This window comes from Lissotriton helveticus, chromosome 10 (assembly GCF_964261635.1).
Source record: "Lissotriton helveticus chromosome 10, aLisHel1.1, whole genome shotgun sequence".
Taxonomy (NCBI): domain Eukaryota; kingdom Metazoa; phylum Chordata; class Amphibia; order Caudata; family Salamandridae; genus Lissotriton; species Lissotriton helveticus.
Window position 1 is genome coordinate 1,177,988,933 of NC_136071.1, and position 10,736 is coordinate 1,177,999,668.

Below are 10,736 nucleotides of genomic sequence, written 5' to 3' on the forward strand. Positions count from 1 at the left end.
GTTTACAACGCGGTGTTTACACCGCATTGCCTTTACAACGATGCCATTACAACGCAAGTCGTTACTACGACTTGCGCTGGATGGCGCTGTTGTATAAGGAATATTGTAATTTTATATTCCAACACCTTCCCATCTGTTACATGGACTGGTGTTGGAATATAAAATTATAATATTCCACAATCCACGCCCTACAACGCAAGTCGTTGTATCGACTTGCATTGTAATGGCAGCGTTGTCAAGTACCGTGATCTAAAAGATCGCGTTGTACTGACATACATCCGTTCAGGGTACCAAATAGAGTGCCTGACCTTCACCCATTACTTAAGCACAAAGAAACACCTCCCCAGCATCCCATTTCCCAGAGGGGAACAGCTGGTCCACTCCAGGATCCTTCTTGGGATTCTGGGATTTATGGACCATATAATTAAGGCTTCCTATTTTCCATTTTTTCAGATTTTTGCAGATAAATACAGACCGAAACCCGTTTATTTTCCTGTCTAAATGTACTTTTAAATGTGGATACTAGCCCCACAGAGGCCGCAGGGCTCCCCTTCCTTGCTTGCACTGAGGCCCCCGCACCCTTGCTTCGCCGCTGTCTAGTTCTTGTATGTGACGTGCCCACACACATGGAGGTATCATGCTACACGTGAAGGGCTCTAGTGCGACCTGCTGCCCTCCTTCCGCCTTGCCAAGGCGAGCTGGCATGTGAGCATGCGCACTTCAGAAAGGGGCGCCAGCTGCTTGTGCAGCCGCCCGTGCCAACCTAGCACATCACGAGTGGCGCGAGAACAGACGTGGTGGGGGCTGTGCCCGCCGGAAGTGCTGCCTCAGCTTAAAAAGTACCAATCCTGCAAAATAAAAGCGTGTGTGTGACACGCCTGGCTCTGTTGAAGCCTGCCTTAGGGTGTCTCAATAAATATACACAAATACTTGTATGGTTACATGCACCGAGTTTATGTGCACATGTGTGTGTTTGTGCATGCACGTGCCTCTGCATATGTTCACGTGCTTCTGCGTGCACGTGTGTGCGTGCTTGTTTTGGCTACATGATGAAGTGGGATTGTGTGTTTAAGTATGGACGTCCATGTTTGTATGTGTCTGGACACTTGCTTTAGTCTGTGTGTGCATAGAGCATGTGTGTGTTTGTGCCTGTATGTATGTCTGTACGCATGTGTCTGTGTGCACACTTTCTTTTGTGTGTCTGTGAGCAAGTGTTTGTGTTCTTGTGTGTTTGGGCGCGTGTGTTTGTGTGGGGGAGCAGGTGTGTTTATTGTCCCCCACACTATAAACAGCACAATATTGCTTACACCCGCACACTGAGGCTGGAAGTTGTGTGTGTCTGCCTCCGCCATCTTCTCCTCACGCCCTAGCGCTTCGACTGAAGGGAGCACTCAGGCAGCGCTGCCTGCCGCTTGTCAACCAATATTCAGCCTTAAAAGCCTCCTGTCTGCAGATGAAATATTAAATACCCAAGCTGTGTGTCATGGCGCTTTTATTCCTACCTGGCTTGATGTGCGCGCGGGGCCTGTAAGTGCCGGATGGACAGGCAGGGGCCCTGCTCTCTGCTGATGTATGTGCCTGCTGACGTGTGTGAGTGCTGGGTGGGCAGGCCCTGCTCTGTGTGGTCTGTTAGTGATGGGTGGACAGGCCCTGTTAGTGATGGGTGGACAGGCCCTGTTAGTGATGGGTGGACAGGCCCTGTTAGTGCCGGGTGGACAGGCCCTGTTAGTGATGGGTGGACAGGCCCTGTTAGTGATGGGTGGACAGGCCCTGTTAGTGCCGGGTGGACAGGCCGGGCCCTGCTCTCTGCTGACGTGTGTGAGCAGACCGTTAGTGCCGGGTGGGCAGGCCCTGCTTTTTGAGGTCTGTTAGTGATGGGTGGACAGGCCCTGCTTTTTGAGGTCTGTTAGTGATGGGTGGGCAGGCCCTGCTTTTTGAGGTCTGTTAGTGCCGGGTGGGCAGGCCCTGCTCTTTGAGGTCTGTTAGTGATGGGTGGGCATGCCCTGTTAGTGATGGGTGGACAGGCCCTGCTCCTTGAGGTCTGTTAGTGATGGGTGGACAGGCCCTGTTAGTGCCGGTTGGGCAGACCCTGCTCCTTGAGGTCTGTTAGTGATGGGTGGACAGGCCCTGTTAGTGATGGGTGGACAGGCCCTGTTAGTGATGGGTGGACAGGCCCTGTTAGTGATGGGTGGACAGGCCCTGTTAGTGCCGGGTGGGCAGGCCCTGCTCTTTGAGGCCTGTTAGTGCCGGGTGGGCAGGCCCTGCTCTTTGAGGTCTGTTAGTGATGGGTGGACAGGCCCTGTTAGTGCTGGGTGGGCAGGCCCTGCTCTTTGGGGTCTGCTAGTGATGGGTGGACAGGCCCTGTTAGTGCCGGGTGGGCAGGCCCTGCTCTTTGGGGTCTGCTAGTGATGGGTGGACAGGCCCTGTTAGTGCCGGGTGGGCAGGCCCTGCTCTTTGGGGTCTGCTAGTGATGGGTGGACAGGCCCTGTTAGTGCCGGGTGGGCAGGCCCTGCTCTTTGGGGTCTGCTAGTGATGGGTGGACAGGCCCTGTTAGTGCCGGGTGGGCAGGCCCTGTTAGTGCCGGGTGGGCAGGCCCTGCTCTTTGAGGTCTGTTAGTGATGGGTGGACAGGCCCTGTTAGTGCCGGGTGGGCAGGCCCTGCTCTTTGAGGTCTGTTAGTGATGGGTGGACAGGCCCTGTTAGTGCTGGGTGGGCAGGCCCTGCTCTTTGGGGTCTGCTAGTGATGGGTGGACAGGCCCTGTTAGTGCCGGGTGGGCAGGCCCTGCTCTTTGGGGTCTGCTAGTGATGGGTGGACAGGCCCTGTTAGTGCCGGGTGGGCAGGCCCTGCTCTTTGGGGTCTGCTAGTGATGGGTGGACAGGCCCTGTTAGTGCCGGGTGGGCAGGCCCTGTTAGTGCCGGGTGGGCAGGCCCTGCTCTTTGAGGTCTGTTAGTGATGGGTGGACAGGCCCTGTTAGTGCCGGGTGGGCAGGCCCTGCTCTTTGAGGTCTGTTAGTGATGGGTGGACAGGCCCTGTTAGTGCCGGGTGGGCAGGCCCTGCTCTTTGAGGTCTGTCAGTGCCGGGTGGGCAGGCCCTGCTCTTTGAGGTCTGTTAGTGATGGGTGGACAGGCCCTGTTAGTGATGGGTGGTCAGGCCCTGTTAGTGATGGGTGGGCAGGCCCTGCTCTTTGAGGTCTGTTAGTGATGGGTGGACAGGCCCTGTTACTGCCGGGTGGACAGGCCCTGTTAGTGATGGGTGGGCAGGCCCTGCTCTTTGAGGTCTGTTAGTGATGGGTGGACAGGCCCTGTTAGTGCCGGGTGGGCAGGCCCTGCTCTTTGAGGTCTGTTAGTGATGGGTGGACAGGCCCTGCTCTTTGAGGTCTGTTAGTGTCGGGTGGGCAGGCCCTGTTAGTGCCGGGTGGGCAGGCCCTGCTCTTTGAGGTCTGTTCGTGCCGGGTGGACAGGCCCTGTTAGTGCCGGGTGGGCAGGCCCTGTTAGTGATGGGTGGACAGGCCCTGCTCCTTGAGGTCTGTTAGTGATGGGTGGACAGGCCCCGTTAGTGATGGGTGGACAGGCCCTGTTAGTGCCGGGTGGGCAGGCCCTGCTCCTTGAGGTCTGTTAGTGATGGGTGGACAGGCCCTGTTAGTGATGGGTGGACAGGCCCTGTTAGTGCCGGGTGGGCAGGCCCTGCTCCTTGAGGTCTGTTAGTGATGGGTGGACAGGCCCTGTTAGTGATGGGTGGACAGGCCCTGTTAGTGATGGGTGGACAGGCCCTGTTAGTGATGGGTGGACAGGCCCTGTTAGTGATGGGTGGACAGGCCCTGTTAGTGCCGGGTGGGCAGGCCCTGCTCCTTGAGGTCTGTTAGTGATGGGTGGACAGGCCCTGTTAGTGATGGGTGGACAGGCCCTGTTAGTGATGGGTGGACAGGCCCTGTTAGTACCGGGTGGGCAGGCCCTGCTCTTTGAGGTCTGTTAGTGATGGGTGGACAGGCCCTGTCAGTGCCGGGTGGGCAGGCCCTGCTCTTTGAGGTCTGTTAGTGATGGGTGGACAGGCCCTGTTAGTGATGGGTGGACAGGCCCTGCTCCTTGAGGTCTGTTAGTGATGGGTGGACAGGCTCTGTTAGTGATGGGTGGACAGGCCCTGTTAGTGATGGGTGGACAGGCCCTGCTCCTAGAGGTCTGTTAGTGATGGGTGGACAGGCCCTGCTCCTTGAGGTCTGTTAGTGATGGGTGGACAGGCCCTGTTAGTGATGGGTGGACAGGCCCTGTTAGTGATGGGTGGACAGGCCCTGTTAGTGATGGGTGGACAGGCCCTGTTAGTGATGGGTGGACAGGCCCTGCTCCTTGAGGTCTGTTAGTGATGGGTGGACAGGCTCTGTTAGTGATGGGTGGACAGGCCCTGTTAGTGATGGGTGGACAGGCTCTGCTCCTTGAGGTCTGTTAGTGATGGGTGGACAGGCCCTGTTAGTGATGGGTGGACAGGCCCTGTTAGTGATGGGTGGACAGGCCCTGCTCCTTGAGGTCTGTTAGTGATGGGTGGACAGGCTCTGTTAGTGATGGGTGGACAGGCCCTGTTAGTGATGGGTGGACAGGCCCTGCTCCTTGAGGTCTGTTAGTGATGGGTGGACAGGCTCTGTTAGTGATGGGTGGACAGGCCCTGTTAGTGATGGGTGGACAGGCCCTGCTCCTTGAGGTCTGTTAGTGATGGGTGGACAGGCTCTGTTAGTGATGGGTGGACAGGCCCCGTTAGTGATGGGTGGGCAGGCCCTGCTCCTTGAGGTCTGTTAGTGATGGGTGGACAGGCTCTGTTAGTGATGGGTGGACAGGCCCTGTTAGTGATGGGTGGACAGGCTCTGCTCCTTGAGGTCTGTTAGTGATGGGTGGACAGGCCCTGTTAGTGATGGGTGGACAGGCCCTGTTAGTGATGGGTGGACAGGCCCTGTTAGTGATGGGTGGACAGGCCCTGCTCCTTGAGGTCTGTTAGTGATGGGTGGACAGGCCCTGCTCCTTGAGGTCTGTTAGTGATGGGTGGACAGGCCCTGTTAGTGATGGGTGGACAGGCCCTGTTAGTGATGGGTGGACAGGCCCTGCTCCTTGAGGTCTGTTAGTGATGGGTGGACAGGCCCTGTTAGTGATGGGTGGACAGGCCCTGCTCCTTGAGGTCTGTTAGTGATGGGTGGACAGGCCTTGCCCTGCGGACCGCTGATGACCTCTGCTCTCTGTACCCGGCTGTAGCTGGCACTGTTGACAATAAAGGCCCTGGCACAATCATGTCTGTCTGTCTGTCTGTCTGTCTGTCTGGCACTCTGTCTCCCTGGGCCCCGCTGTCTCCAGGCTCCGGGCCCCGCAGACGCCTACAGACCCCCGCAGGGCAGGGGGGCTTCTGACGTGGCGCTTGATGGACGATGTGTGCTTACTGCTGGGGCAGCTCCGCGCAGAGAGCGCCCCCCCTTACAGCCTCCCCCCTCCCCCTTCCCCCCCCCCCCTTACAGCCTCCCCCGCCCTCGGCAGGGGCCCCGGAAGCATCAACGCACAGGGCTTGTCAGCAAAGATGCTAAAAAAAGACAACCCTATCTCGTGCTGCCCCAATTACCGAAGAATTAAGGGGGGGGGGCTTCAAACACCGGTGAGATAAAAAAAATTAAAAAACCACAATGTATTTTCTAAATGCACCGAACACTCCGGACATGGACAGAAGCGAATCCCTGAGTGACCAAAACACTGATTTGATTTGATTTGATTTTGGGTTTTGTAGAGGCATAGCTACCCTAGGGCATCCCAGCGCTAGTGACCATTGTCCTGTGGGGTGAAGAGTCAGGATGGAGGACTCAGGGGAAGAGTAGGGTCTTTAGTTGTTTCCTGAACCTGAGGTAATTATGTTCTTGCCTCAGGGGGAGAGGAAGGGCATTCCATAGTCTGGGGCATTGTACGAGAACAGGCGACCTCCTGTTCTGGACTTCCTGATTCTTGGAACGTTTGCGAGGGAGAGGGAGTTTGATCTTAATTGTCTACTCGACTGTTGTTTTGTTACAAGTGGCCTCAGAATGGGAGGGCCTTCGTTGTGCATAATTCTATGGGCTATGCACACTGCTGGGCGGACCCAGTGACCAGCAGAGGATCATACATGGGGGGGACGACAATACAGGCAAGAGGGGCCTCGGGCAGTGAAGTGCGCTCTCAAAGGCTGATCACACACCAGAGAAATGCATTGATTTATTTAATGTATTTATAAAGCGCTACACTCATGCCCACAGAGATATCATGGCGCTAGTTCACTTATAAACCCTGGAGCTTATTTATGAGCACCTGCGCCACTTTTGCACCGCCGGTGCATCAATTTTTATGACGCACCAGTGACGTAAAAAATGCACCATGTTACGCCATATTTACGAAGTGACGCATCTAGGTAGATGTTTCACTTCGTAAACCCCTGCGCTACATTATACCTGCACCAGGAATAATGTATGCAGGGTGGGCGTTGCCCCGCAAGAAAGGGTCGTAGGAGTGACGCAGCAAAATATATGAGATTTCGCTGCGCAACTTCTAGGACGCCAATGCGTCAAAACCTATTGCCTGTCTCAAGGCAGGCGGATGAGTGACGCAGGCCCTTTCACATGCTTGCCCCATGTGAAAGGAACGTTGTGGAGTTGCATCAGGCTTCCGACACAAATCTAGCAATGCGCCACTTTTTGCGCTGACAGATAAGTCAGTTATACTGACGTATCTGTCCTTCCTTGCGACATGATGCGTCATATTGTAAATATAACGCATCATTGTTGTCGCTAGGAGGGCGCACTGAGAAGTGGCGCATCACTGCTTTAACGCAGCGATGCGCCACTTCTCGTAAATGAGGCCCCCTGTTTCCAGTTCCCACACATTTATAAAGTAAATAACCAGGACTTTAACCTCTTCCGAACCTGGCAGGATCCGAAGTCAGGCAAAGGTCAGCCGGCAACACGTTCCAACGAGCGAAAGAACGACCACCCGTTCTGGTTTTTCATACGTTTGACACATTTGGCCTTCACCAACACTAACCTGGAAAAGCGCATCGCTCGTGCAGGCCTCTAGAAATGCGCCCGGCTGCGTAAAATGGCTGCTCCAGTATCATAAAGTGCTTTGTTGCATAGCATAACAGTTTAAATGTAGCTCTCCTACGGACTGGCAACCTGTTTCGGGCACTATTACAGATGAGTCTAGCTGCAGCCAGTGCTTAATTTGAGGGGGTGGTTTTCAGTGCTCAGCACCAGCACTAAATCATCAACACCGGCGCTTTCCACCTGCACCCGTTAAGGACACTTTCATTTATGGTAGGCACGGGGAGATGAAGCGATTTGCCCAGAATCACGGGATGTTGAGCCGACATCGAGATTCGAACCTGCTTCTCCAGGTCCAAAGTCGGCAGTTCTGGCCCTTATGCCACATCTTCTCCCCACTTTCATGGGTTGGTTCTGTTTTAGGCGATGCTAACAGGAGATATGGGCTGGTGCAAGCTCCTTCTGGACGAGAGCCCCGGAATATATTTTTTTTTAACAAATTAACCACTGGCTGCTGCGTTTTGGATGGACTGTAGACGAGTAAATAGGAAATCTGCCATTCCCAGATATTACACTAAAAATTAAAAAAAAGAGGGAGTAAAGAGGTAAAGAAAAAGAAGGTGGACTCGTCCTTCTCAATATGGCGTAGGTAAACCAAAAGGAATCCACCTAGGACAAAGCAAAATGAAAATATCCTTCCAAGATATTTGCTCACTATTCGTGTGTCCCCCCCCACTGATGTGTGGGGGGACACAGTTTGTTGTTAAAATAACCCTCACCAACCAAAAGGTCACTTGGTGTCATGCTTCATCATTGGGTTCTTCTCGCCCGCTGTGGGACGGGGCGTGCTAAAACCAACGAAGACGCGCCCGCACTTAGGAGTGACTATACTATGTGTGATGCAAAAAGTGAGACTGGAAGGGTCAAACATGAAAATAGAAAAGTCTACCTGGCTATGTGGAAGACTCATTTTTAATGCCCCTTCTAGCTGGTATCATTAAAACTGGGGAGTGGAGGTTGTATGCAACAATGGGCTACCGTCTCCCTAGTCGACATGTTTCGAAGCCATCCCCTCGGCTTCTCATCAGGACCTTTGAAGATGGCTACACCACTCTTATGATGGAACAACAATGTGGTCTGCTATATCAATCTAGCAGGAATACTGCGTATAAATAACATGCACTTAATACTATACCCTGGTAGGTATGGTTTCGTAAATTAATACTATTAATAACATGCTATAGCCCCATGAGCTTTTTTAACTGGATACCACCTCGCCGTGGCTCTGATGAACGATCATCGAAGCCACGGCGAGGTAGTATCCAGAGCGAGCGAGCAGTCTTGACAAATATGTGACTACAGGCACTCCCCCCCCCGACTGTGAAAAAAGCTCATGGTGCTATTGCATGTTATTAATGGTATTCATTTATGAAACCATACCTACCAGGGTATAGTATTAAGTGCATGTTATTTATACGCAGTATTCCTGCTAGATTCGTATAGCAGACCACATTGTTGTTCCATCATAAGAGTGGTGTAGGGATCCCCAAAGGTCCGGATGAGAAGCCGAGGGGATGGCTTCGAAACATATCGACTAGGGAGACGGTAGCCCATTGTAGCGTACAACCTCCACTCCCCATTTTTAATGATACCAGCTAGAAGGAGCATTAAAAATTAGTCTTACACATAGCCAGGTAGGCTTTTCTATTGTCACGTTTGACCCTTCCAGTCTCACTTTTTGCATTACACACAGTATATTCACTCTTGAGTGCTCCCGCGTCTTCGTTCGTTGTAGCACGCCCCGTCCCACAGCAGGGAGGGGCGGGTAGAACACAGAGATGAAGCATGACACCAAGGGACCTTTTGGTGGGTGAGGGGTATTTTAACAAAACACTGTGTCCCCCCACACATCAGTACGGTATACACATCTCACGAATGGTGAGCAAATATCTTGGAAGGATATTTTCATTTCGCTTTGTCCTAGGTGGATTCATTTTGGTTTACCCATTCCCAGATAGTGGACATTGCCATAATCCAGTCTACTCGTGATGAATGCCTGGTCTACGGTCCTTCGCCACTCCCCTGTAATCCAGCGCAAGAGTTTACGTAAAAGTCTGAGTGGGCCGAAGCATTTGCCAGAGGACGCATTGACCTGATCCTGCACAGAGAGGGAATCATCTGTCAAGAATCCAGGATTCTTTGCTAATCTCCTCGGTTCTGGCGCGGTGTCCAGGGACGTCGGCCGCCTGAAGCATCCCAGATGCTACGGATGCATCGTCAGGGGCGGCTCTAGGCTCATGGTGGCCCTGGGCAGGGAGCGTAGGTAGGGGGCCCCGGAAGAGGGGGTCCGGGCGGGGTGGAGCCCCCGGAGCTCAGAAAGGTGTTTTAATAAAACGTCCAGAAAAGGCGTTAGATGAGTACCTGCAGCTGCTCCTACCCTTCTGTGCTCTACCTTTACACTCACTGCAGCCTCCATACCGTTCTTGTACCTCTATACCTTCCAGTGTATATAGTACATCCCTGCACTGCACCTTATCCTTCCTATACCGCTGTACCTTCCTAAAACAGTAGCTGTCTCTGACTTATTCTTCCTACAACTTGTACTCCTATTTTCCTTATCCTTCCTATGCCCCAGTGCCGTACCTTTCCATACACTGCAACCTCCATATCACCTCTATACCTTCAATTTTACACAGCGCGGCCATAACCATGCACATTCTGGGCCCCTCAAGGGCACACAGACATTTTTTCCCTGATAATTATTTCAGCTTTTTCAACAATCCATTTAATGTCCTCTCGGCTCATTGCATAAACACTGGACGCCCTATGATTATTAGAATCATGTTAAAAAGTGAAAGTAATTATTTACCGGGACAGCCTTAATTGATCTGGCCTGAATCTGGGCACACACTTGGAAGATTCGCCTGGGAGGACGGGGCGGGCTATTAATATATTTTACAAATCATTCATTGGTAGCTCATGAACGATTGTAAAATGCAGTGTGGCGGTGACCTACGCCCAAGGCAGGGACCCAGGCATTTTTATTTTCTGGCGGTGATGTGTGACTTGTAAAAAGGCAGTCTGAGACAGCTGCATCCAATTTAAAATATATTTAAATTAAGCACTGGTGTGGCGGCCCCTGGGGTTTGGCGGCCCTGTGCAGGTGCACAGCTTGCACATGCCTAAGGCCGGCCCTGGCATCGTTGAAGTAGGATCTCAGTCTTTTCTGTATTAAGCTTCAGACCATGTGCTTTTATCGAAGTGGCCACCTCTGATAGACCGCCAGCGAGGGTCTCCCAGTGTCCGTCCGTTATAGAAAGAATACGCTGAGTATCGTCAGCATAGGAGCATATCTCAAAGTCCCAGGCTCAGATGATACCAGCCAGCGAGGAGACATGGACATTAAATTGTGTAGTGCCAGTGGCATAACGAAACCTGAGGGGGACTCCCTGCAAGATACGTGGAGGGCCGCCTCCAGATTCAATCAGGAGCTCTGAGGCCAGAGTACTAAGCTGAGGGGGTCCCTGCATCTCGGGCACACCCTGCACCGCGGGGGCTGCGGGGGCTTATGTTACACCACTGTCTTAAGGTTAAGCGAGGAACCTTGCGGAACCCCACAATTGGATACCTGGGGAATGGATCTGAAAGTGTAATTTCTTTATCAACAGACTATGAGAGACGGTGTCGAAGGCCACGGACGGGCCAA

General features: G+C 53.0%; 1 protein-coding gene across 1 annotated transcript in view; it reads left to right on the forward strand.

The window, feature by feature from the left end:
- Positions 1–522, forward strand: part of RFTN1 (raftlin, lipid raft linker 1) — a 363,828-nt gene extending 363,306 nt beyond the window's left edge. Inside the window, exon 11 of the mRNA XM_078664025.1 lies at positions 287–522. The gene's annotated coding sequence lies outside the window, so the exon portion shown is untranslated. The remainder of the gene's footprint in view (positions 1–286) is intronic.
- The last annotated feature ends 10,214 nt before the right edge of the window (positions 523–10,736 follow it).